This window comes from Berghia stephanieae, chromosome 1 (genome assembly GCF_034508935.2).
Source record: "Berghia stephanieae isolate SIO BIC M18660-M18661 chromosome 1, UCSD_Bste_1.3, whole genome shotgun sequence".
Classification (NCBI taxonomy): Eukaryota; Metazoa; Mollusca; class Gastropoda; order Nudibranchia; family Aeolidiidae; genus Berghia; species Berghia stephanieae.
The window spans coordinates 107,279,225-107,306,724 of NC_088360.1; the positions used below are offsets into that span (position 1 = coordinate 107,279,225).

The 27,500-nt window shown below is 36.2% G+C and overlaps 1 protein-coding gene across 3 annotated transcripts in view; it reads left to right on the top strand.

Annotated features, from left to right (window-relative positions):
- The window catches only part of LOC144962681 (receptor-type tyrosine-protein phosphatase T-like), a 405,447-nt gene that overhangs the window by 71,390 nt on the left and 306,557 nt on the right, over window positions 1–27,500 (top strand). The gene's annotated exons all lie outside the window — the stretch shown is intronic.

The window sequence follows — 27,500 nt, forward strand, 5'->3', positions numbered from 1 at the left end:
GGCCAGGTACTCATTTTACACCTGAGTACGGTGAGAGAATGTGAGTAGTAAAGAGTATTTTATTTTCCAAGGACTCAACTATGCGCCGAGCAAGGCTCGAACCCAGGAAGTTTCCGAACTGAAAGCGAGTGTCATACCACAAGACCGCATAGCCGCAATTGTCCTAATGTTATTGTTATCTAATTAGTTATAATATTATACCGACTTTGAAAATAGGGAATGAAATTAGCGGAAGAGTAGCGTCCCTTGATTGGACGTCACCCATAGTCTGTGGCGTCACAGGCGGAAAAGTTATTTGAGAGAGAACGTCATGTTGGTTGTGCGCATGCGTCTCTCGTCCTCGCGACCAACATGACGTTCTCTCTCTAATAACTTTTCCGCCGATGACGTCACAGACTATGGGTGATGTCCAATCAAGGGACGCTACTCTTCCGCTAATCTCATTCCCTATTGCCGCATTTTTTACTGTTAAACAAGAACGAAAGTAGGAAATGACGCGCTCTCTGTCGCCCTTGCCTGCGAAACGGAACCCTCTCTTTGAGAAGCCATCCCAAGTTCATATTGTACGTATCACCTCGAATTAAATTGATAAGCAAGCCGGCGCATGCGTAAACACAATAAAATAACAGATGCACCGCAATTATCCCTTGACAAGCATGAATGATATAATTATCATTTCCAACTATGGCTAGATAAGTTGTGACTGTATTCTATACTTATGAAAAAGAAGAAAAAAATAAACAAAGTTGTTTACTTAGTGGGTGACAATGTGAATAATTCTATTTAATATTTTGGCATCTGCATTACATAATAATTTAGCAAGGCACTTAGGCACATAACTACATTTTTGACTGCATTGTAAATGAATATAATAATATGTTTGAATGTATGTATCTAGACTATGTGTGATTATTGTGAATTTATGTGGCTTATTTTGAACTGATCGTATGATTGAGTCGAGTAAAAGATGGCAAAAAATCATTTTGTTAAAACTTAAACACTCCAAATCTACCGAATTATTACAATTGAGCTGCTTTTAAACATTATGAAAAAGTCCCCGTCTCCATCCTCTCATAACATTGAGGCAATGTGGCGACCGTTTTAACCAAGACAAATGTGACTCTCCGTCTCTAAACGGTATTTTGTCGGGATGACTTGGATGCAAAAAATTGAATTTATTGACATAAACGCGAAACTTGGGGTTAGTTTCGATTTATTATGTTACAGAATGAAGACAATTTCTCACAATACAAAAGCTCAAAAATTGGTATTTACTATCAATTTAATTCTAAAGTCACTTTTCGGGTTCCAATTCATTCCGACATAATACCGTTTCGAGACGAAGGGTCACAAATAGGCTTCAGCAGTCGTGACTTCACTTCCCTCGTAATGACGCATAATAACTTAGTAACTGGTTCTAAACTATCGGAACAGTGGCGGACGCCCTTATGAAATACTTCTCCGACGAGCATAAAAGTGTATCCAGAGGAGAAAAAAACATGATAAATCTGATCATGATTTGACTTTTATACATTCTGATCACCCTAGCTCAAATTCCGGCGCTGCACTGCGGCTGACCCCTGGGTTATTCCAGTCTTCCCTTGGAATAATAGACCCTAGAGACAAATTTTCCCTATGGGATGAATAAAGGAATATTTTTTTTTCATTTTTAAAATGACCCTCACATCTTGGCAAAAACTACAAAACCTGGGACGTCAGAAAAATATCAGGTTTGAGAGTTTTTTGACAAGATGACGCTCATTTTATCCAATCAATATCAAAATTTGATGGACGAATTTTCCTTTTTGTAACCAAAAATAATAATGTGAAATTCAATGTAAGCTTCAATTTAATTACAAAAAACAGATCAAATGAACGTGTCGGGTTTCCCCTTTATCAACAAAACAGGATGAATGAAACGCCACAGATTAATGAGATGATGTAACCAAAAATTAATATACGTATTTATTTAAAGTACGGCACAAAATTGTATGCATCAGGCAGCAGACACTTCTCGACTTCTTCCCAAATTCCAATAAACACAAGATGGTTCTTTGACACTTCGTAATTACTGGAAAGTGTCATTCATTCTAACACAAACGATGAACAGGGAGACAAGCGACGGAACAAAGAGACAGAATGTAGGGATGACCGTATAATGTTCATGACCTATTTTCAACCAACGAGAGATTCAGATGGCGGAGTCGGGCAAAAGACAAACATAGCTATTTATCAGTGATAGATGAGTTGTAGTAAAATGGTGTTAGTGTCTGAATGTAGATCGGAATAACCCCTGGAGGCAGAGACCATAATAATATTTTTATGTAAGTCCTGTACTTTAAGTACGCAATATTTATTGGAGGATTGAGACTGTACTTTAGTACACAAGATTTATTCAAAAATTGAGACTGTCTATTTGAATCTACTTAAAACACTTATTTATATTTGAATGCCCAGTACAGTAGTACAAAAGAACATTCAATTAAATCAACTTAATTAAAAAAAAAAAAAAAAAAAAAAAAAAACGTGAGCTTTTATATAGCGCAATATTCACCAAACGTGCTCAAAGCGCTTTACAGGGGGTCCCTGGCCAACAGCAACACATAACATGTTGAACGAGACATGACGCTTGTTAGGCGATATTACATTTTTTTTTTTCTGACAGAGACGACGCTGTTATCAGCCAGGCACTCATTTTACACCTGAGTACTTAGGGGAGAGAATGTGAGTAAATAGCCTTTTCCAAGGACTCAACTATGCGGCGAGCGCGAGGCTCGAACCCAGGAGCTCCCGATCCAAAAGCGAGTGTCATACCACAAGACATAGCAGCCTATTATATGATCGAGCATTCTTCACTGGTGTTTCTTTTTTTTTTTTTTTTACGAAACCCAACGAAACCAGCCGAAACCCACCGAAACCAGCCGAAACCCAACTAAACCCGACGACACCCGACAACGTTATGGGAAGTAGGCAGCAGTGGGGCGTGAACCTGGGACTCAGGGAAGTTTACACCATTGGGGAGTGATCAAGGGACTGGGTTTCAGCGCGATTCGTAACAAAAAAAAAAAGAAACACACTTCTCTACTGCCTTCCCGGAGTCCGATTTTCTTCACACACTTTTCATCACGGATTTCAGATCAAAGGCTGTCAGGTATCAAATGTTTTACCTTTGCCATGGATGGCAGTTGCCACTTGGCACTGAGCCACATACACAGTTGTTACAATCATTGGCAACTCATGACTTTTGCCCACATCTATATCTCTTACCTTGCTTACCTTTATTATGTGATTGTGTGTGCATGTGTGTGTGTATAATATTATGTTTGTATGCTTAGGATTAAATGCGTGTTTGTGTGTGTGTGTGTGTGTGTGTGTGTGTGTGTGTATGTGTGTGTGTGCCATGTGTGTTTGTGATTATATTTTGGGAAAGAAGGGTTGAGGTAGGTGAATCATAAAAGTGTCTGATCTATGGTGTCTTATATATATATATATATATATATATATATATATATATATATATATATATATATATATAATACATACATATATATATATATATATATATATATATATATATATATATATGAGAGTAATAAGGATGAGAGAGAGAGAAGAGAGAGAGAGAGAGAGAGAGAGAGAGAGAGAGAGAGAGAGAGAGAGAAGGTGGGAGATTGCTTATACTATTCGATGGAAAATTTAATGCCTTGAGAACAAAAAACATAAAAAACAGCGCCTCTCTCTCTCTCTCTCTCTCTCTCTCTCTCTCTCTCTCTCTCTCTCTCTCTCTCTCTCTCTCTATTTTTGGCTGTTCTAGTACGACCACACGTACGTGGAGCATAGGAAAGGAAAAAAAAATGATGAAAAATTATAAATATTTGAAAAAAAAACCCAGATATTTGTGCGCGTTCGCCTTAGTGTTGAGTACCTGCCTGCTTGAACACATGTGCAAAGATGGATGTGTTTTAAACCCTGATATCGTATGACGGTACCTGTGCTCCGGCAAGAAGTCTGTAGAATAACGTTTACTTCAAGAAACCCTCAACACTTTGGTTGACTTTCCACGAGTTCTGAAACACGTCACTATTACTTGGAACCATAGGTATAGATAGTTCGAAGTTGACGTCACTTAGGTCTTTGTTATTGTTTTTGCTATCCGCGTTTGTGAGTAATTCTCACTAAACTATATTTACATGACTATAAACGTTCATGGTTACACACAGTTTTGTGTGTTGATCCATTATAGATTGTATGCGCTTGGCTATGAAGGTCATAACATTGCCATCCGAAAGTATAATGGATCAACACACAAAACTGTGTGTATCCATGAACCTTTATAGTCGGGTTAATACAGTTCAGTGAGCATTACTCATAAACGCGGATGGCAAAAAACAATAACAAAGACCTGAGTGACGTCATCTTCGAACTATCTATAGATAGAATGCGCTTGGCCAAGGAGTTCATAACATTGCCATCCGGAAGTATAACGGACCAACACACAAACACTGTGTAACCATGAACGTTTATAGCAGTTAATACAGTTAGTGACATATCATAACGCGATCAAAACATAACAGCCTGAGTGACGTCATTCGAATATCTAAATAGAATCCTTTGCCAGAGTCATACATTGCATCCGAAGTTAAGGACAACCAACATGGGATATAGTAGTCGAAATGATCACCAGTCTTTATTTTTTGCACCGTTATAAATGCCACGAACTGATTACCGACTAACTCACAACGCGGATGCAAACAAACAAAGGCTGATACGTCATCTTTGAACTATCTATACTTCAGGAGCTCAAGGAAACAAGCGATCCCATTTTTGAACTATTGAATACAACTCAACATTTGTTTTCTTGTATTATGGCCAAAGACATGTCTTTTGACGGATGGCAATGTTATGAGCTTCTTAGACAAGCGGACACTTCTTTCTAAATACTATTTATAAATTTATGCTTGGAACCGTCTGTGAGCGAAGCCATCGTTAACTTATAGCCTGACACTGACCATAAAATGAAGTCAAAGCGCCAGTCTTTGGCCACAAAAAAGAACAAATCGTTAGTTGTATTCAATAGTTCAACCAATGGGACCACTAAAGACTTGTTCCCATGAGCACTACTAACGACAACTCATTAGGCGGTGCAAAAACCAAATAATGACGTAAAATGCCAGTCTTTTTTGGGTTTCAACGTAGCCATCGTTATGTTATAGCCTGACACTGAAATCCAAAAGGACTGGCAGTTTGACGTCATTATTTGGTTTTTGCACCGCCTAGTGAGTTGTCGTTAGTAGAGCTCATGGAAACAAGTTATTTCATTGGTTGAACTATTGAATACAACTCACGATTTGTTTTCTTTTATGGCCAAAGACTGGCATTTTGACGTCATAGTTTGGTCAGTGTCAGGCTATAGATAGAATGAATATGACGTCACTCAAGCCTTTGTAATTATATTTTGCCATCCGCGTTTGTGAGTGATTCTCACTATACTGTATTAACCAAACTATAAAAGTTCATGGTTACACATAGTTTTGTGTGTTGGTCTGTTATACTTCCGGATGGCAATGTTGTGAGCTTCTTAGCCAAGTGCATTCTATCTATAGATCTGCATACTATCTATACGTCTTTGAGGTTCTAGTGTCAGGCTGTAAGCTAACGATGGCTACGGTCTGACTCGGTGATATCCAATCGCTCATATGACACAACACCGAACAATACTCACGGTGTAATAATTTCTTCTTACAAAAATTGAAGAAAAGTGCAGCAAGTACCATATGTTCACTCTGATTTTATAATATTCTCTTTTTACTAATTCTTTTGCTTTTTGCCATTTGCGTTTATGAGTAATTCTCAGTAAACTGTGTTAACCAGACTACAGATAGTTCGACGTTGACGTCACTAGGGTCTTTATTATTGTTTTCGCCATTCGCGTTTATGAGTAATTCTCACTAAACTGTAATAACCTGATTATAAACGATCATGGTTACATAAAGTTTTGTGTGTTGGTGGTTCCTTTTACTTCCGGATGGCAATGTTGTGAGCTCCTTAGCGAAGCGCATACTATCTATAAACGCTCAAGGTTACACATCCTTTTGTGTGTTGGTCCGCTATATTTGCGGATGGTAATGTTGTGAGTTACTTAGCCAAGCGCATGCTATAATATATTGCTTTATTTTCTGCAAACTAAACTGTTCTGCCGGCTTTCCATAGTCTATAGATAGTATGCAGATGACGTCACTCAGGCCTTTGTTATTGTTTTTGCCATCCGCGTTTGTGCGTTGTTCTCACTAAACTGTATTAACCAGACTCTAAAAGTTCATGGTTACACAGAGTTTGTGTGTTGGTCCGTTATACTTCCGGATGGCAATGTTGTGAACTCCTTGGCCAAGCGCATTCTATCTATAGATAGTATGCAGTTGACGTCACTCAGGTCTTTGTTATTACTTTTTGCCATCCGCGTTTAAGAGTAATGCTCACTGAACTGTATTAACCCGACTAGAAACGTTCAAGCTTACACACAGTTTTGTGTGTAGGTCCGTTATACTTCCGGATGGCAATGTTATGAGCTTCTTAGCCAAGCGCATACTATCTATATTGAGAGTGATGTTTTAACATTGTTATTGATTTTGTTCTTGACTGAAAAACGGGTTTGAACGGAAACATTCAGTGTTTGTTATTTTGTTCTTATTTTTTTAAAAAGCTTACTTTTTCCATTTCATAGGCCACAACTTCCATCAGCTTTAGTATTCCAATCTCTTGGTCTAGACTTTGTATCCGTCTTTCAGCTCCGTTCCAATTCCCTCTTGTATGAAAGACTTAAAATACAGATAGAGACAGAATGGGGAAATTGAATGTTGAAACAAATTAAGAAAGTTCTAGAATCGTTTTGAAATAGTCATATAGCATTATAATGAGATTCCCGCTGTTTCTGAAGGGAATTGGTTAATCTATTGGTTTGAAATCGAGACTAACGTGTGTGTGTGTGTGTGTGTGTGTGTGTGTGTGTGTGTGTTGTGTTGTGCGTGTGTGTGTGTGCGGCTATGTGGTATATAGTGACAAGACAATACGCTTCAGATCGGAATAAAAATATTCTTCTTCAAAATCATCATCATCATCGTCTTCTTCTTCTTCTTCTTCTTCTTCTTCTTCTTCTTCTTCTTCTTCTTCTTCTTCTTCTTCTTCTTATTATTATTATTATTATTATTATTATTATTATTATTATTATTATTATTATTATTTTTATTATTATCATCATCATCATCATCATCACTCATCATCATCACATCATCACATCATTTATTATTATATATTATTATCATCATCATCATCATCATCATCATCATCATCACATCATTATTATTTTATTATTATATATTATTATTATTATTATTATTATTATTATTATTATTATTATTATTATTATTATTATATTATTTTTATTATATTTATTATTATATTATTATTTATTATTTTATTAATTATTTTTATATATATATTATATATTATTTTTATTATATGTTATAATAGTTTAGTAGTAGTAGATAGTTAGATAGTAGTATAGTAGATATAGTAGTATAGTAGTAGTAGTAGTAGTAGTAGTAGTATGTTAAGTAGTAAGTAGTAGTAGTAGTAGTAGTAGTAGTAGTAGTAGTAGTAGTAGTAGTAGTAGTAGTTTATTGAAATAACCATCATTGCTTTATATATTTTCATAATTTATTGTCATTATTTCTAATACTTTTATTGGTATCATTGATCAATCGAGCCCCTTTATAAATTAAATGATGGACTGAATAATTCCCTGCTGTTGACATTAATTAATGTGAATCTCCCAGCTATCCATGTATGGAGACCATTTAGGAATATATATATATATATATATATATATATATATATATATATATATATATATATATATATATTATTGACATGACAATTGTTTACATTTGAATCAGTGAAATCGAAATATTAGTGGACATAGGAGCTACAAGAAAATCCAATTAATACATCATTGCCGTTCGAGTGAGCAGTGCTGTTTGTTTATTGCTTGTTTGTTTGTTAGTTTGCTTTGTTTGTTTGTATGATAGTTTGTTTTTGTTTATTTTTTTTTTTTTTTTTGTTATGTTTTTTTTTTTGTTTTTTTTTTTTTTTGGGGGGGGGGGGGGGTTGGGGGTTGGAAAATAACTCCAGGTAAATGTGACATGGATACCGTTGTTTTTTTAAATGGTTAATGTTGTTTAATTATTGTGAATGAATGATTTAATGATTGTCCGCCCCCCCCCCCCACCCCTTTTATCCACCTAGTTTTCTTATTAACTGATCTCTCATTTATTCATCATGTTCCGTATCCCACCCCATCCCCCACCATTCTGTATATATGGTGCATAAAAAAATACACAGACTTTATTATTATCATCACGTTTGTCTTCATTCTATTATATGGTCATAACACCCATGATTTGTCGGATCTCACTTATTGTTATTAATATCATTATGACACTGTCTGGTCACGAAATGATAGCGTTAATACACGGCATCTATGCAGTGTCTATCTCTGCTAGCCGTCTACATAATAATATCCATTTCGTTATAATTTTAGTTCTATTTTTTCCTATCCTCCATTATAATTATCATACATTTAATATTTCTGTTTTGTTTGGACAAGAGACTGCCTAGATAAGATGCGTCTTAAAATGACAGACTGTTTTATTTATAATTTGTGGTCATTTTTCAATAACTCCATTATCCGTGTGGGATTTTTCCTCCTCCTAGAAAATATTTCAATTATTACAGAAAGTAAAAAAATGAAACGTCTCATTTTGAACAAAGAGAATCGTGTATCCTATTAATTATCCTATTGTGCGGCTATTGTGGTCTAGTGGTATCAGGACTGAGTGGTATGACACTCGTTTTCGGATCAGAAGGTCCTGGGTTCTTTACTCACATTCTCTCACCGTACTCAGGTGTAAAATTAGTACCTGCCCGTTAACGGCGTTGTCTTTGTCCGAAAAATTGTAATATCGCCTAACAGGCGTCATGTCCCCGTCCTACATGTTAAATGTTGTTGTTGATGAGGGACCCTTGTAAAGCGCTTTGAGCACATTTATTGAATATTGCTCTATATAAAGCTCAATTTTTTAATTAAAAAAAAAATACATCTAAAATAGTAGCTTGTCGCAGTTAGCCTTGAGTTTGTAATTGAAAATGAAAAAAAAAACATTTTAAAAATTTATAAGGGCAGAAAGGGAGCTCGATTGGCAAATAAAAAATAAACAAACAAACAAACCAACTTGAGACTTCGAGTTGATATTGCGCTAGATATATGAAAACTCATTTGTGAGGCTGCGTGAGAAAACCCGGGAAGATGCGGCAAGCTCCGATTCGAGATGTGATCCAAAATCGAAGATAAAGTGTTTCCCATAGCAACAAATTTTGTTCAGAAAATAATAATTCATAACTTGGATTTTTAATAGACATAGAAAGAAAATTTAAAGTGGTAAATGATCAGAAAGATTTGGTCTACACTACTGCATACATAACTCTATTTATGAAATTTGCACATCTTTCCGGGTTTTTCTCAGCCAGCCACACAATTTGTTGACTTTAAGCAATTGTTATGCGCTTGTCGATATAAATATCTAATTAAAATGCGTAGTTAGATAGAGGGCAGTGGACACAAAATCGCATCTAATTTTAACTGGCCTGCCTAGGGAAGATAAATGTTAAAAGCTGCATGCAACTGGCCTTGAAACCAACTGTAAGCCAACGTATGTTGCCAACATCTCACTCGCCCTTTCCACCATCAAGCAGCCTTTTCGTTTGTTTCGGGTTTTTTGTGTGTTTGTTTTGTTGGTTTATGTTTGTTGTTTGTTATATTTTTTTCGCTCTTATTAAAAATTATTTTGTTTTTCTTCTTTTTTTTCAGTATAGATTTTTTTAAATCAATTTTTTCCAAGCATGCATCAATTCCTGTTGTTAATCATAAAAAGGTCATTTCAAGTTCACGATGGAGAAAATGGTTGTTAATTTGCGTTCGCACCAGGTAGTGTCGTGTTGGACGAGAAATATATTATTAAACGTGATCGTAAACTAATATATAAGTGCAGCGCACGCGTGAAATGACAGCATACGTTCGGGTTAACTGGTGCTTGGGTGGGTGAGTGGGCATTCTCGCAGTAATCAAATGCCATGTCGTTAGCAAGCACTTTTAAAAATGTTTTTGTTTGTAAGATTAATTCTATTTATGTTCCATTTTGTTATGGTGTTGATAATGTGCATGTTATGATTCATCCACTCTTCCGTTTGAAATGGTGCTGATGTGGTTGTTATGATCAAGTGTTTTTTTGTTGATTATCTACTATTTCGTTTGTTGTTTGGACACCCTAAAAGCGGGGACTCCCTACGTATTTCCGATGAAAAGAGCAATTCCCACAGATGTAAGAGTGGAAAAATGAGAATGTTGCATAGGATCAACACTGAGCAATTAGTTCTCGCCTCTTTGATCAGTCATCTGTTGCTGCTGCTGCTTCTAGTGATGGCGATTTTCGATGAGATAGAATTTAGGAGTGATGACGCTGGTTGTATAGATGTAATGTTAGAGTTATATTGGATAGTTACTGTGGTTGGTGTTGTTGATACCGTTCGTGGTTGATGAGGCGGTGGTTGTAGTGAGTGGCGGAATAACTTGTAAATTTGATAATGATGGTGAATGAAATTCAGGATGGTAATGATGATGATAATGACTATGATGATGATGATGATGATGATGATGATGGTGATGATGATGATGATGATGATGATGATGATGATGATGATGATGATGATGATGATGATGATGATGATGATGGTGATGATGATGATGATGATGGTGATGATGATGATGATGGTGATGGTGATGGTGATGATGATGATGGTAATGATGATGGTGATGATGATGATGATGATGATGATGATGGTGATGATGATGATGATGATGATGATGATGATGATGATGATGATGATGATGATGATGATGATGATGATGATGGTGCTCAATAGTCGTAACTCAGGTGTAACTCAGGTCTAAATGAGTACTAACCACTGCCACTATGTTGGCTTTTTTCAGATCTAATAAATTAATGAAATAAAATTTGTATTCGTTTGACATGTCATCGGTCAATCTAGGGGTTGCTGTTCGAATCCTTAAAAAAGTCACAACCTTATCTCTCAAGCGTCTCAAACATTCATCATATTAATCCGACAAAGGGGAACCCCGAAACGTTCACATCATCCATCTGTCAAACTAAATTAAACCGAATATTTCATTATCTTTTACTCTTGCAATTTAAAGTAAAAAGGGTCCCGATAGCTCAGTTGGTAGAGTACATTCGCTTCACATGCAAAGGGACCGAGATCGATCCCGGGTGCAGTCGATATTTTTTTTTCTGCCCCCCCCCCCCTCCACACCCCACCCTCTGTCCATCCAGCAGTGAATGGGTAGCTGACTTTGGTTCGATTTGGCGTAAAAATACTTTGCGGTCGACTAGCCTCTTATCCAAAGGATACCAAGCAATTGCTATTGTCCGTTTCACGCTATAATATAAACAGGGATAAACTCCGGCTCTATGGGCTGAATCAAGGCCCTCTATAGATAGTTCGAAGTTGACGTCACTCGGGTCTTTGTTATTGTTTTTGCCATCCGCGTTTATGAGTAATTCTCACTAAACTTTAGTAACAAGACTAAAAACGTTCATGGTTACACACAGTTTTGTGTGTTGGCCGTTATACTTCCGGGTGGCAATGTTGTGAGCTTCTTAGCCAAGCGCATACTATCTATTAGCTATAATGTAGAAGGCCTTGGCTGAATGGATTTGACGGACTATTTTTATTTTAAGTTTAAAGTACAAAATAATAAAAAAGAAGTGTACGAAAGCGTTTCAAACAGTGCTGTTTGTGTGTATGTATGTGTGTTTGTGTGTGTGTGTGTGTGTGTGTGTGTGTGTAGTGTGTATCTAAATGGAGCCCACTCCCATCGCCACAGGAGTTCTTTGTGGATGATTCGCTAGTGTCAATAACCTATTAACGATTACCAATCAAACGATGAAAGTGAAAAACTATGTCTGGGTGTTTAATTGCCTGCACGATCTTTTGAAAACAGCCACTTCCAGCCACAGACCTAGATATAATTTGTCATATTAAACCCCCCCCCCCCACCCCCCCAAAAAAGTAAAAAACAAAAAAAGCTAGAGCTTTAATTTTCAATTTTCGGCCCCCCTATTTTTGGAACTCTCTCCCATCCATCACACGTGAGATGCGCTCGGGTTCGTTGACAACTTTCAAATCTCGCTTTAAGTGTTTATCTTTTTACATCATAATGTTGCAATACTAGATACTATCATATTCTATTGTTGTTAAATTGAATTCGTATCACTTTTCCATCAAACTTGTCTTACTGTAATGTGTTTTTTGTTTATATCACTGTAAAGCGCGTAGAGCCTGTGACAACGGGGTAAAGCGCTATATAAATGCTATTTTATATTATTATTATTATTATTATTATTATTATTATTATTATTATTATTATTATTATTATTATTATTATTAATATTGCGCAATATCCACTAAAAGCGCTTTACAAAGTGTGCCTGACCAAAAGGAACACGTAAAATGACGCCTGTTAGGCGATATCACAATTTTTTTTTTCTGACAGAGCAGACGACGCTGTTGACGGTCAGGTATTCATTTTACACCTGAGTACGGTGACAGAATGTGAGTAACAAGTCTTATCCAAGGACTCAATTGTGCGCCCAGCGAGTCTCAAACCTAGGACCTTCCGATCTGAAAGCGAGTGTCATACAACTAGACTACATAGCCGCACATATTGGTGTTTTAGTTACTATATTTTACAGTGAATGGCATAATCAGTCGGATGGTGAAAATATTTGAACTGAAATATTGCCAAGTTTAGTTAGAAGGTCAATTTTTATCAAAAATTAGTTCTTTTCATAAATAATTAAATCAACCCTTCTTCTAAATCTTTGGAATATACCAAAGCTTAATTTCACTCCTGTATATTTTTTTTATTGCGCAAGTTGAAAAAGTATGAAATTTGAGAAAAGTTGCTGGATACCTTTTCCATACATCTGACCATAACTTCATGAAAAATCACCCGATTTACTTCAAATAAAAATTAAAATGCTCTGTTGATCATATTCTTTCAGAAAATGGAGAGAGAAAGAGAAAATGCAAACCCAAAATTGTCACCTTCCGACTGATTATGTCATGCACTGACACAATATTATAGTTTAGCTTGTTGATGATTCGCTAGTGTCAATAACCTTTTTAACGATTACCAATCAAACGATGAAAGTGAAAAACTATGTCTGGGTGTTTAATTGCCTGCACGATCTTTTGAAAACAGCCACTTCCAGCCACAGACCTAGATATTTGTTCGCCGCATTTTGTCGCATTTTATTATGTGACCCCTCGTCTAAAAACGGTATTAAGTCGGGTTCATTAATCTCTCCTTCCCAGCCATTTTCACAGTTTCCCCCCAAAACTTCACACCCATCCAACACAAAATATAAATTTCTTACTGAAACAATAAGTATATTCTATACATAATATTGTTCAGCAAAATAAGCTGTACAAGCCAGTGTCAAGTTTTTATAGCTATAATTTTTCAAACATTTTTGAAATTTTGTGATGGAAAAAGAAATCAAAATGGTGAAATTGTTGGTTGCATCGTAACGAATGTGACCATTTTTCTATGGTTGGTAACGAGTGGGTTAAGATGCTGAAAATAGAATTAGTAGCCAGAAATATCAGACTTGCGTTGAATTTAGATGCTTTATACTCAACTATTTGTTTCCTGTTTTTTAAAATTTATTTATGAAATGGTTTGCTGAGTCAAGGAATAATGTTATCCAATGTTTTTATTTATTTGGAAACTCACCTAACCTTAAATTCTAAAATGCTCTCTTTCACATATCAATATTGATCTTACAACAGAGTAATTGCTTAAACCTACTTTTTACAAAAAACTCTATTACTTTATCATGTAATATTAATCAAGATGAAAGGGGAAAGGGAGAGAAAAAAGAGGGTTAGGAGGAGAAGAGAAGAAGAATAAGAAGAAGGAGGAGTAGGAGTCGGAGGAGGAGGAGGAGGAGGAGGAGTAGGATGAGGAGGAGGAGGAGTAGGAGAAGAGAGAGGGAGGAGGAATAGGAGGAGGAGGAGGAGGAGGAGGAGGGGGAGATGGAGGAGGAGAGAGGAAGGAGAGAGGAGGAGGAGGAGGAAGGAAGGAGGAGGATGAAGAAGAAGAAGAGAGAGAAGAAGAAGAAAAGAAGAAGAAGAAGAAGAAGAAGAAGAAGAAGAGAAAGAAGAAGAAGAAGAAGAAGAAGAAGAAGAAGAAGAAGAAGAAGAAAGAAGAAGAAGAAGAGGAAAGAAGAAGAAGAAGAAGAGAAGAAGAAGAAGAAGAAGAAGAAGAAGAAGAAGAGAAGAAGAAGAAGAAGAAAAGAAGAAGAGAAGAAGAAGAAGAGAAGAAGAAGAAGGAGAAAGAAGAATAGGGGCAAGAGGAAAAGAAATGTCGCAGTTAGAGCAAAAATCAAGATAGACAGAGAAGAAGAGACGGACAGAGAGAAAGAGAAGAGCGATATATAATATATATATATATATATATATATATATATATATATTTATATATATATATATATAAATAATATGCCTTTTGCGCCACGATATAATAAGTATCGTCGCCTAGGCATTCCAAGAAGGAATATAGATAACTCATCAAACAAGATCTCTGATATCAACAGGAATCACCCACGTTGTCCAAGTGAGCAAATTGGGGGTTAATGAACTTGCTCAAGGAAAATAACGAAAATGCCTGAAGCGGGGCTCGAACCCGGGTCATCTGGGTCACAGTGCAATGCCTTAACGACTCGGCCACTTCCCCCCCCCCCCCCCCCATATATGTATCGAGCCCCGCTTCATGCATTTTCATCATATATATATATATATATATATATATATATATAATATATATAGAGAGAGAGGGAGAGAGAGCGAGAGAGAGAAAGAGAGAGAGAAAGAGAGAGAGAGAGAGAGAGAGAGAGAGAGAGAGAGAGAGAAAGAGAGAGAGAGAGAGTTAATTGATTCATTTTGGCATTCAAAACATCTAGATGGATACCTGGCGTCGGGTGGACCCCCCTTGCTATCCCACCTGACTGTATTCAATTCCTCCTTACAACTGACTGGCTGCCCACAGGTGGAATCCATGATGGCATCTAAAAATGATTCCATTGATTGAGGCAGACCAGATGGCCAGGGATATATCCCAAACACGGCACTGAAATGTTGCACGATATATGTCAGTCTTGTTGCCACAACATAACTAGCTGGCCTCTTGGCAACGGTAATGATGATGATGATGATTGCTGTACTCTAATACATAAAAAGATGAAGTGACAAGGAAAGTGCTAGAAGACAATAATAGAGAATAAAAATTTCGCGGTGGTGACGGGGGTTTGAACCCGCGACCTTACTCCGCCTGGTTTGAAAGAGCGTGGCTCTACCGTATGAGCCATCCACGATACACTCTAATAAAAACAGTAACGGAGCTGCCTAGGATTACAGAAAATTCGTAGATTTACGGAATTTCGGCTCGAATCAATTTCAGAAGCGCATTTCCTTTATAAGTCGTGATAATCATTAAAACTTGTTGAAAATGAAAGTTGGTGCCAGATTATATAATTTTAAGGATTTTGAAGTGTTATGTTATAATCCTTGTGAGAGTTAATTGTTTATTTTTAATGTTAACTATCGCCACTACAATTTTTTATAACGAATTTTTAAATTTTGAAGTTGGCAGGTCCATGATTGATCACATCTGGATATAACGATCTCTATTAAACGATGTCTTCAGTAATTCGAATGGTTTAGTTGGGGGCGTATAAATATATTATTCTACCCCTCCCTATAAATAGTTGTTACCCGTAATGAAATCAGGTTAACAAAAACAATTTGTGACGTCATATTGCCAAACGTTAAATTAAGGGGGGGGGGGGGGGAACCTTCTGCATCCAATTTTTTTGTATGCTCTTTGGCGACATCGTTTGCTTTACAAAACTAGTAAGTCGTTAGCAATTAACTAACTAGGGCATTTATATAGCACAATATCCACTAAAGTGCTCAAAGCGCTTTAGAAGGGACCCCTAACCAACAGCAACACAAAACATATTATAGAACAAGGTATGACGCCTGTTAGGCGATATTACATTTCTTCAGACAGAGACAACGTTGTTAAAGGACAGGAACAAATTTTACACCTGAGTGCGGTGGAAGAATGTGAGTTAAAAAACCTTTTTCAAGGACTCAACTATCCGCTGAGCGATGCTCGAACCCAGGACCTTCCTATCCGAAAGCGACGATCGTACCACTAGACCACATAGCCGCACGTAAATTACTTTCATTAAAAGTTGAGATCTGCTCTGTGTGTTAGTGATAGGAACAAACAATGAAAACGCCCCTGAATAGGATTCAATATTCTGATGTCACGTCCGCCCATCAACCAGCAACTTGGTTCTAAACAAAGAAAATCTGTATTTTTTATTCTTCATGCTGGCTTGAACTTTTCCACATGTAATGTGATCAGAATGTATAAAAGCCAAAACATGATAAGATTTATAGTGTTTTTGTCTCCTTTGGATACACTTTTATGCTCGTCGGAGAAGTATTTTATAAGGGCGTCCGCCATTGTTCCGATAGTTTAGAACCAGTTACTAATTACCATGCGTCAATACGAGGGAAGTGACGTCACGACTGTTGAATCCTATTAACACGTGTTCATTCCAAACTCCTGTCACGAGACAATGAATCGTATGCCAGTACCTCCCTCTTCATTAATAATGAAAGGATGTGAAATGTAACCAAACACAGTTTGAGTAGAATTGTTTACTCACGTTCAACAACGATTCTCAAAATACACGTACTCACGCTAGACACATAGAGGTGACAATAGGTGAATGGGCGTCACGATCTTTCTCCCTAACTCATTCATTCATGATCTAACCTTCGTATTCATTCTCTATTCTGTCGCACTCTGAAATTAACAAAACAAAACACTTATATGAAAATCTTGGCCAGAAAATTCATCCCTACTTGAAATATCAATTGATTGAAATAATGGCCCTTATTATGTCAATACATATCAAAGCCGGATTATCGTGGAAGTGTTGGAGGAAGACCCAGTTTGCACATTTTGGACAAGACGAGTGTCATTTTATTTCATCTATATTTGAAGGATGATTTTTGTGGTCAACAGTTTTTTAACGTGATTTGTTTTTTCAGAATATAATAGTATAATTATCTGCGTGTGTGTTCGCTTCGTTTGGTTCGATTTGACAGGGGTACTGCCTATCATTACCACATGTGAATTAATTGCATGAACTTGATCTGTAAATTTAGGAGCATCAACATGATCACGATATTTACAGATAAATTATGGCTAAAACAATCCTCACCTGTCTGACCGCTCAAATTGTTTCAAAACATTATTGTCACAGTAAAGATTGTTCACAATTATCTTATTAAATTTTATTTTATTAAGAACTGAATTCATCTCACTCCAGTTATATTTCGGTAGGCCTAGATAAACTTTACCTTCTAATATTAGATCGTCTTTCCTTTTATAGCCTTCCCTCGAATTAATTTCTAATTAGTGAATACTTTTCGTTCTACATTCTGTCACGTAGCCACTTATTATAAAAGCTGATAGGTCTAACATTCGACACTCACTTTCTCTCCACAATCTATGCCGGACGGCCAGTCACTCTATTCCTATATATATATTGTAAGATTTTTATCTTTTGGGACTTTGTAGATATTATATCTACACCATTAAGACGCCGGAGCTTTTAACTTTGATTGTATAATCTTCAAGGATCAAACCCAAGCCCGCTGTACTACATTATAACTCCTTACCAGTTGCCTGGAAGTGGAATTTTACGAGTCCAATCCTGTTATCAGAGGAATAGATCATCCAAGCCCATCAACTGCCTGGAAACGTAAACTTATGAACCTGACATATTATTATAAGTTACGTAAAATATTCATATCTCTATTTGTAACTGCCACGATCACTGTTTATCTCTTTTAATTAAATTTCATCATCATTTTTATTTCATTGTAAACAAATCGTTAATTGTTTTTCATTTATAGTAACTAGTAAATTCTGGGGCCTCATTCTACATATATTTTATGCATAGTCGAGTAGCTCTTTACTCACTTGAGACCATGACATTTTGGGGGGGACACATATAAAGAATTGAATTTATTTAGTTACTTATATCTATTTCATCTAACTTTAAAGTTTAAATTGTAAAACTCTTAATTGCCCCACTTGATCATATTTTAATTGAACTCCCTATTTACAGGATTAATTTTTTTTTTCTTCTTTTTCATTTCTTCATTTAAATGGAATAGCAATTTATCCATTCATTCTTTCATTCAAATTGAATAGCATTTTATTGATTCATTCCTTCATCCATTTATTCATTTATAAATCATTCATCCATTCATTGTTCATTCATTTATTTATTCATTCATTCATTCATTCATTCATCCATTCATTCGTTTATTCACTCATTTATCCAATCATTCATACATTTATTCCTCCCTTCATTCTTTCATTCATACATTATCCATTCATTCATTCATCTATTCACTCAGTTTTTCATTCATTCATTCATTCCTTGTCCACTTTGTTATTATATCACTCATTTCATTTTGTTGTTTGCCTCATTCATGAATTGTTTTCAATATGTTTACATTCCATAACGATTCATTCACCTATCATCCAATCACTCAGTGTTGTGAACACATTTTGTAACTATTGTAAATCTTACGATATTTTATTGTTTTGTATTTCAGACATCACTGTTAAACACTCTTCAATGCCTAATTACAATTGTTGAACAACCATTGAACAAGAGAGAGGTCCCAGCCACGAACTGAGTTGGTAAATATATCCTTCATTATTCTCTTTTACATGAGTTGGGCATCACATAGTAACTATAGACATCGTGATTTGTTTTGCATAGTGATTTGTTTTAAATGCATTTTTGGCATACTACTGTTACCGAAAACCACTTATATATTATGTTCTGAAAAGTGAGTCTTTAAAAACTAAATAATAATAAAAGGAGTCTACTAGCCGTCGTGTTATATTTAGTGATAGATAACTTGGGATTATTTTGGCATCCTATTATTGTTATCATACTCTAGTATATTAGCATCATTGCGAATAATTGTACACAAACTAACGACGAGTCACACACATTGGTGATACCTTTTTCGTAGTAACATAGTTTAGAGTACACGCGATTGACACATTGTTATTGACACAAGTCATAATAACTCCGCATTGTATTGACACATTGCTTTATAAGATATAACAATAAAAGGCATCAAATTCAACATACATAATAAGTTGAAATAAGAGAGAGAGATTTCTAAAAATAGAACAGTTCATTCCAGTAAGTGTAAATAAATAAAACAGTCAGTAACAGTATCCTGTCAATATAATATATATAAAACATCGTAACTAATTTATTGCAAAAATGGAAGCATATAAAAGATACTTAAGTCTCGCAAAGGACTTAGAAATACCCCAGGAAAGGATATTTTCATGGTGCGAAGAGAAAATAAAAGAAGAAAAAGAAGAAAGAATTCGTAGAGAAGAAAATGAAGAAAGAATTCGTAGAGAAGAAAACGAAGAAAGAATTCGTAGAGAAGAAAAAGAGCACGAAGAAAGAATACGCAGAGAAGAACGAGAAGAAAGAGCCCAAGAAAGGGAACTAAAAAGACAAATAGCTTTAGAAAGAAGAAGAAACCAAAAGGACCCAAATGATGCTGGAAATTGAAAAAACAAAAACCGGTCATGAAAGAAAACATAATAATAGTGATGAATTTTTCGTGAAACTTCCACGCATGCCAACATACGATGAACGCTCAGACTGTCTAGAATCCTTCTTACACCGATTCGAAGTTCAGGCTAAAGGTTATCGTTGGCCAGAAAGCAAATGGGCCACAGCCTTGATTAACTGCTTATCTGGAGAACCGCTAAAAGTTTTCTATACCTTAACAACTGAAGATGCAGATGATTATGGTAAAATTAAAGACGCTCTACTAAAAAGATTTAGATTAACGGAAGATGGTTACCAGGAAAGGTTTCACACTGCAAAACCGAAAGTGGAGAAGACTTTAATACATTCGTGAACCGAATTACTCAATTTCTAAATCGGTGGCTTGAGTTGGCAAACGTAAAACAAGACGACTTTGCAGGCCTTTACTATCTCACGCTGAAGAATCGAATCTATCAAGCTTGCAACCCAGATTTAGTCGCATTCTTTAAAGAAAGAAAGCCAGAAAACTTGGACAAATTAAAAATCTACGCAGAAAACTTTAACAGCGCACATCCATTGACACCCCTTAGCAGAACATTGAAGGAACCATACTACGCTGCTGCTGCTCAGAGTCCAGGTACACCTAAAGTTCAGTACTCAAATAGGACGAGCCGATCAATCACTCGGAACACGCAAGTGAAACAGGATGACCATAGTAACAAACCATGGAACAAACAGTTCAATAGAGACCATAGCCGACCCTATCAAAACAAAACAAGAAATAGCACTGACAATAATACTGAGTATAAGAAAACCAACAAACCTATAATTAAATGTCAATATTGTGGAATGAAAGGCCACACAGCAGACAAATGTTACAAAATCGTGGGATATCCAAAAGAAACTGCAAATGCATCACTCCAAACAGGTGTAAACAATCAGACACGAGTAATGTCAGGAGAAAATATAAATGTGTATTGCGTGAAAGGTATGTCACTTTTAACACAAACTCACAAATCAGGATCGCTATTTTTTTGTGAAGGCAAAGCTAATGGAACTGATTGCAAAATATTGAGAGACACAGGATGCAGTACAGTAGGAATAAAAGCATCTTTGATCAATGACGAAGACAAAACTGGAAAAACGGTACAATGCATCACATTCAGTGGCACAGTCGAAACCTTTGAAACAGCTAATGTGTACATAGAAACCCCATACTATACAGGAATAGTGGAATGCTGTATACTTCCCAACCCCGTCGCTGATGTTATTGTTGGCAATATAAAAGGTCTTAAAGACAACCCAACAGATGTAAAAGAATGGTCATTAACCCAAGAAACAGCTTGTCTAGCAGAAACAAGAAAGATGACTAAGACAACAGAGAAGCCAATGACTATTTCTCTTGAACCACAACAATTCGACAGGAACACGTTCATTGAAGAACAGAAAAAGGACCCGACTTTAACTTCATATTTCAATATCGCAAACAAAGGGACGAAATCAAAAGTTGAATACATCATTGAAAAAGATATTCTGTTCAGGTTACATAGGAAAAGAAACAAAATAGCTAAACAACTGGTCGCGCCAAGTATTTACAGAAACAAAATCCTTGGAATAGCGCACGATTCAATAACTTCTGGACATCTTGGGAGCTCTTCCACATTGAAGAGAATATCCGAGAATTTCACATGGCCTGGAATTACTAAAGACGTCCGAGAATATGTGAAATCGTGTGACACATGCCAAAGAAGAGTCGCAAAAGGCAGAATACCGAGATTGCCATTAGAGACAACCCCAGTTATTGAAAAAGTTTTTCAAAAAGTTGCAATTGACATTATAGGCCCTTTAACAAAATCAGATAGAAACCATACACACATACTAACACTAGTCGATTACGCAACCAGGTGGCCAGAAGCGATAGCATTGAAATCAACTACATCGGATCACATAGCTGAAGCATTGATGACAATTTTTACTAGAATAGGCATACCAAATGAGATACTGTCGGACAATGGACCCCAATTTACATCACATATGATGCATGAAACCATGAAACTCATGGGAATACAACACTCATTCACAACTCCCTACTACCCCCAAGCAAATGGTCTTTGTGAAAGATTTAATGGCACTCTAAAGAATATGTTAAGAAAAGTGTCAGCAGAAAAACCAGATGATTGGGACAGATACTTACCAGCAATCCTATTTGCATATAGAGAAATACCCCAAGAATCTACAGGCTACTCCCCATTTGAGTTGATGTATGGACGATCACCTCGCGGCCCGATCAATATAGTAGCCGACATTTGTAAAGGGAATGAGGAGGACAATAACGAAATTATGTTTGCTTACGAATATGTAAGAAACCTGAAAGACAGAATAGAGGATACATGTAAGCTAGCACAGGAATCCGTCACTAAAAAAGCAGAGAAATACAAGGAATACTCCGATCGAAAAAGCAAGTCAAGAAAATTTGAGATTGGTGACAAAGTACTAATACTCTTACCCGATGACTCGAGTAAACTTTTAGCTACATGGAAAGGACCATTCAAAATAACAGCAGTAAAATCTAATGTTAATTACGAGATTAAAATTAACAACACAACAAAGACATTCCATGCAAATATGCTAAAAAAGTATTTTGATAGAGACATAGTGTCGCAACCTATGTTTACTAATATCGAAGCTTCAAATGCAGGATCAATCATACCGTTGGTCATGGGACACAGACACCCGAGACAGAAAAACAAACAAAAATCGCAAAATTGCAACCACCTAAGACAAAAAAAGAAGTACGCAAAGTACTTGGGCTCCTAAATTTTTACAGGAAATACATTTACAACTTCGCGCACATCGCGACACCGCTAACAAATCTGACAAAGAATGGGTCACCGAACAAAATTGTTTGGACAGAAGCGTGTCAGAATAGCTTTAACCAATTAAAGGCATTACTCTGTTCAGAACCAATTCTTAAATTACCCGACATATCAAAAGAATTTGTTGTAAGAACTGACGCGTCTGATAAGGGCATCGCAGGTGTACTATTACAGGAGCATGAGGGAACTCTAATGCCTTGCTTATATGCAAGCAGAAAATTATTGGACAGAGAATCACGATACTCTGTAATAGAGCGTGAAGGACTGGCCATCGTCTTTGCTTTAAAGACATTCAGCAGATATCTACTGCTAAAAGAGTTTGTGGTCGAAACGGACCATAAACCACTCACGTACATAAGAAATAACAAAATGAATAACAGTAGAGTACTAAGGTGGAGTCTATTTTTGCAAAATTACACTTTCAGTATCTCTCACATACCAGGTTGTGAAAATATTCACGCCGACCTACTTTCTCGATTAGTGTAATGACGTGAGAAGGGTATAACTTAACCTCCCATGCATACTGTTAGTTACCTCGCAAATTATGCCAAATCAGAACGCACAAATTCGATAATTTATTTGTAAACATGATGACCCAACTTAATGTAACATTGAGTATTGTTTGGATATATATACCATACCCATTCATGATTTGGGAAATCTTCTCTTTATCTATCATTGTTATGAATTTTCACTCATTTATGATTAATAATTGAAATGTCAATATTCCATTTACATTTTCATTCATTTCATTCAGTAAATTACCTTCATATCATCGACTTAAATCATGCTTCATTGCCATCACTATTGTTTATCACAATGATTTGTAATCACATTGCCATCATGTTGTTCATCATAATGATTTGTAATCACAATCTTTCATTGTTATTGTCACCCATTCATATACCTACGTTAATATAAACATTTCCATGTCTAGTTAATAAATAATTTAATTGTAGCACAAATCATAACAATGGATTAATGCTAGAGTATCATGATAGTAAATTTACTTCCGTTTGTAAAATCTATCTTTCCCATAATGGTTAAAGAGTATATTTTAAACGTGGGTGGGGGGTGTCACAGTAAAGATTGTTCACAATTATCTTATTAAATTTTATTTTATTAAGAACTGAATTCATCTCACTCCAGTTATATTTCGGTAGGCCTAGATAAACTTTACCTTCTAATATTAGATCGTCTTTCCTTTTATAGCCTTCCCTCGAATTAATTTCTAATTAGTGAATACTTTTCGTTCTACATTCTGTCACGTAGCCACTTATTATAAAAGCTGATAGGTCTAACATTCGACACTCACTTTCTCTCCACAATCTATGCCGGACGGCCAGTCACTCTATTCCTATATATATATTGTAAGATTTTTATCTTTTGGGACTTTGTAGATATTATATCTACACCATTAAGACGCCGGAGCTTTTAACTTTGATTGTATAATCTTCAAGGATCAAACCCAAGCCCGCTGTACTACATTATAACTCCTTACCAGTTGCCTGGAAGTGGAATTTTACGAGTCCAATCCTGTTATCAGAGGAATAGATCATCCAAGCCCATCAACTGCCTGGAAACGTAAACTTATGAACCTGACATATTATTATAAGTTACGTAAAATATTCATATCTCTATTTGTAACTGCCACGATCACTGTTTATCTCTTTTAATTAAATTTCATCATCATTTTTATTTCATTGTAAACAAATCGTTAATTGTTTTTCATTTATAGTAACTAGTAAATTCTGGGGCCTCATTCTACATATATTTTATGCATAGTCGAGTAGCTCTTTACTCACTTGAGACCATGACAATTATATTTGATAGTAGAGAGTATTCATTTTAGATGAATTTTGTATTTTATTCGCAATATGTAAATATTTTGGCAAAAAGGCTTTAAATTGATCTATAAATTTTCTGAGACAATTAAACAGTATAGTTAGTAGGGGGGGGGGGGGGGCGTGACACTGTCAGTACTATTATTTATAATGAACTTATTATTGTTATTATAGAAATGAGAACTTCAACAATGAAAATATTTTTGGTTACCAACTAATCTTCTACACATAGTGTAACGTGGTTAACGAAAAAAAAACCCCCAAAAAAACCAAAAAAAAACCCCAAATACATCGCAGTTTTCATCTAATACTATGTGTATGCGCGGCTATGTGATCAAATGGTATGACACTCGCTTTCGGATCGGTATGTCCTTGGTTCGAGCTTCGCTTGGCGCATAGTTGAGTCCTTGGAAAAGACTCTTTACTCACATTCTCTCACCGTAATCAGGTGTAAAATAAGTACCTGACGGTCAACAGCGTTGTCTCTCTCGGAAAAAAAAATTGTAATATCGCCTAAAAGGCGTCATGTCCCGTTCTACATGTTACGCGTTGCTGTTGTCAGGGAACTTTGCAAATCGCTTTGAGCGCGTTTAGTGGATATTGCTGTATATACAAGCTATACTATTTATTCATACAATAAGAGGTATCTTTGTTTTTGTGCCTTGTAAATCTTTAATGACAGACACAATAGTCAGTTTGTGACTATATAATGAGTGTTGATATTTGTAACAGTATCCTATGTAGATAGAGTTTGTTATGTCCCTGTATTTTTAATGAAGGCCGGTTACTAATCTAAAACATGCGAAATTTTGAAATCTAAACCCGATCTTATTGATTTTTGAAGGCAGTGAAATATACAGTTGGAATTAATGGACTGGGATCAAATGTTAACTTAACGAGGATTTTTTGTGGGGCAATATTCACTGTAGACATGCTGATGCGCCTTTTTAAGGTTTCTCGTGTAGGACGCCTGTTAGGCGATATTACATTTATTTTTTTACGATTAGGACAAATCTGTTAACGGCCAAGGTACTCATTTTACACCTGAATGCGGTGAGATAACATGGATTAAGAGCCGTTTCTTAGGACTCAACTATGCGCCGCTAAGACCGGGACTCGAACCCTGGACCTTCCGAGAGACTATTTAAATTTTATCTAGCTTCTCCGTGAATAAGATATGATGAAACATAATAATATTATGTAATGGTAGCACGTCTGACCGGTAAACAGAAGGTCTGAGGTTTGTTCCCCAGTCGAGGTAGATTGATTTTTTGGGAAGGTTTTTTTTTTTTGTGTGTGTGAGCCAATAGAGTATTCTACCCACATACCTGTCGGGACTCCGAATCTGTGCGAAACGCTCTACTTCTCTGGTTCGGGATGATGATGAAAAGACGGAATCGCCCCAGCCCGATCGATTGAAAATTCAACACAGACTCACCAGCAATAAAACGACCGTGGTTCAGCCATTTCTGATTAGTGATGGAAATCTCTCTTCTCCCCCCAACCCCCCCCCCCCCCCCCCCCCCAAACCCCGCTAGCGATAAAGAGTGGAATGTTGCTGCTGTTCATGTGGTGTGTGTGTATGACAATACAGTTCTTTAATCCTTAATGTTGTCGAACGGAACCGCTCTCGTAAAAGGTTCCCCCATAAACGTCACGCGTGAGTAATCAGAGAGGTCTCTTACCTCACAAATCTGTTTGAAGTCTCCCAGTTATCCGGTCACGGTTTTGATGTTGATGGTATAATATGGGGGTGAGGGATCAATGCGATTGGCTCACACGCGTGTCACGTGTCTCTGTCCAGCCGGGCGTTTCCAATAATAATTGTCGCGAGCAATAAAATGTGGTCACCTGATTCATTTTTATCGGTATTCCGAGATTCGACGCGCCACTTTGGGAACCAATTTTGACCGTCAAAGTCGTAAAGGTGGGTTGTAATTTAAGGATAAATGCACACATGAGCTTTCACGCGTGCGCTCGCACACGCGCACTCATTCACTCACCCACACCCGCGGCCCCTAAACACCCACACCTACCCCCCCCCCCCCCCCCACACACACACACACTTCTTCAGATTCAAACTGTAAAGCCTTGTGCATTGTGCTTTAGTTAATGTGTAAATTTCTACACAGCAAGGGTTTTTAGTTTTCAATTCTCTATAGTAATTCAATGAAAGGCAATAATAGTCTCTTTGAAAAGTAGAATAGATTCCTGGTTTCTACAGAATATTTCTGGTATTAAACTAGAGACTCTCCCATTTCCTGAAATAATAATAATAATAATAATAATAATAATAATAATAATAATAATAATAATAATAATAATAATAATAACAATAATAATAATAATAATAATAATAATAATAATAATAATAATAATAATAATGATAATGATAATACTGATAATAATAATAATAATAATAATAATAATAATAATAATAATAATAATAATAATAATAATAATAATAATAATATAATAATAATAATAATAATAAATAATAATAATAATAATAATAATAAATAGCACTTAGTATACTTCATGACGCCAAAAGAAATATACAAATACACAAACAGATCCTCAATTAATTAACATGTGGAACAAATGGGTTTTTAGTTGAGTTTTTTTACAACAACAACAAAAAAAAAATAAAAAAAATAAAGGGTTGAAGTCATTTAAATCGATCGATAGTTGAAGGATGTCTTTTCTTTCCAAAATGTAAAACACGTGTTTTATTCCAGGGGCACGGGAGGGTTGAGATAAAGACCTGAACAAGTGTGTATGAAAGATGCCAGACAATGCAGCTATGTGGTATGACACGCGCTTTCGGATCGGAAGGTCCTGGGTTCGAACCTCGCGTTCGGCGCATAGTTGAGTCCTTGGAAAAGGCTCTTTACTCACAT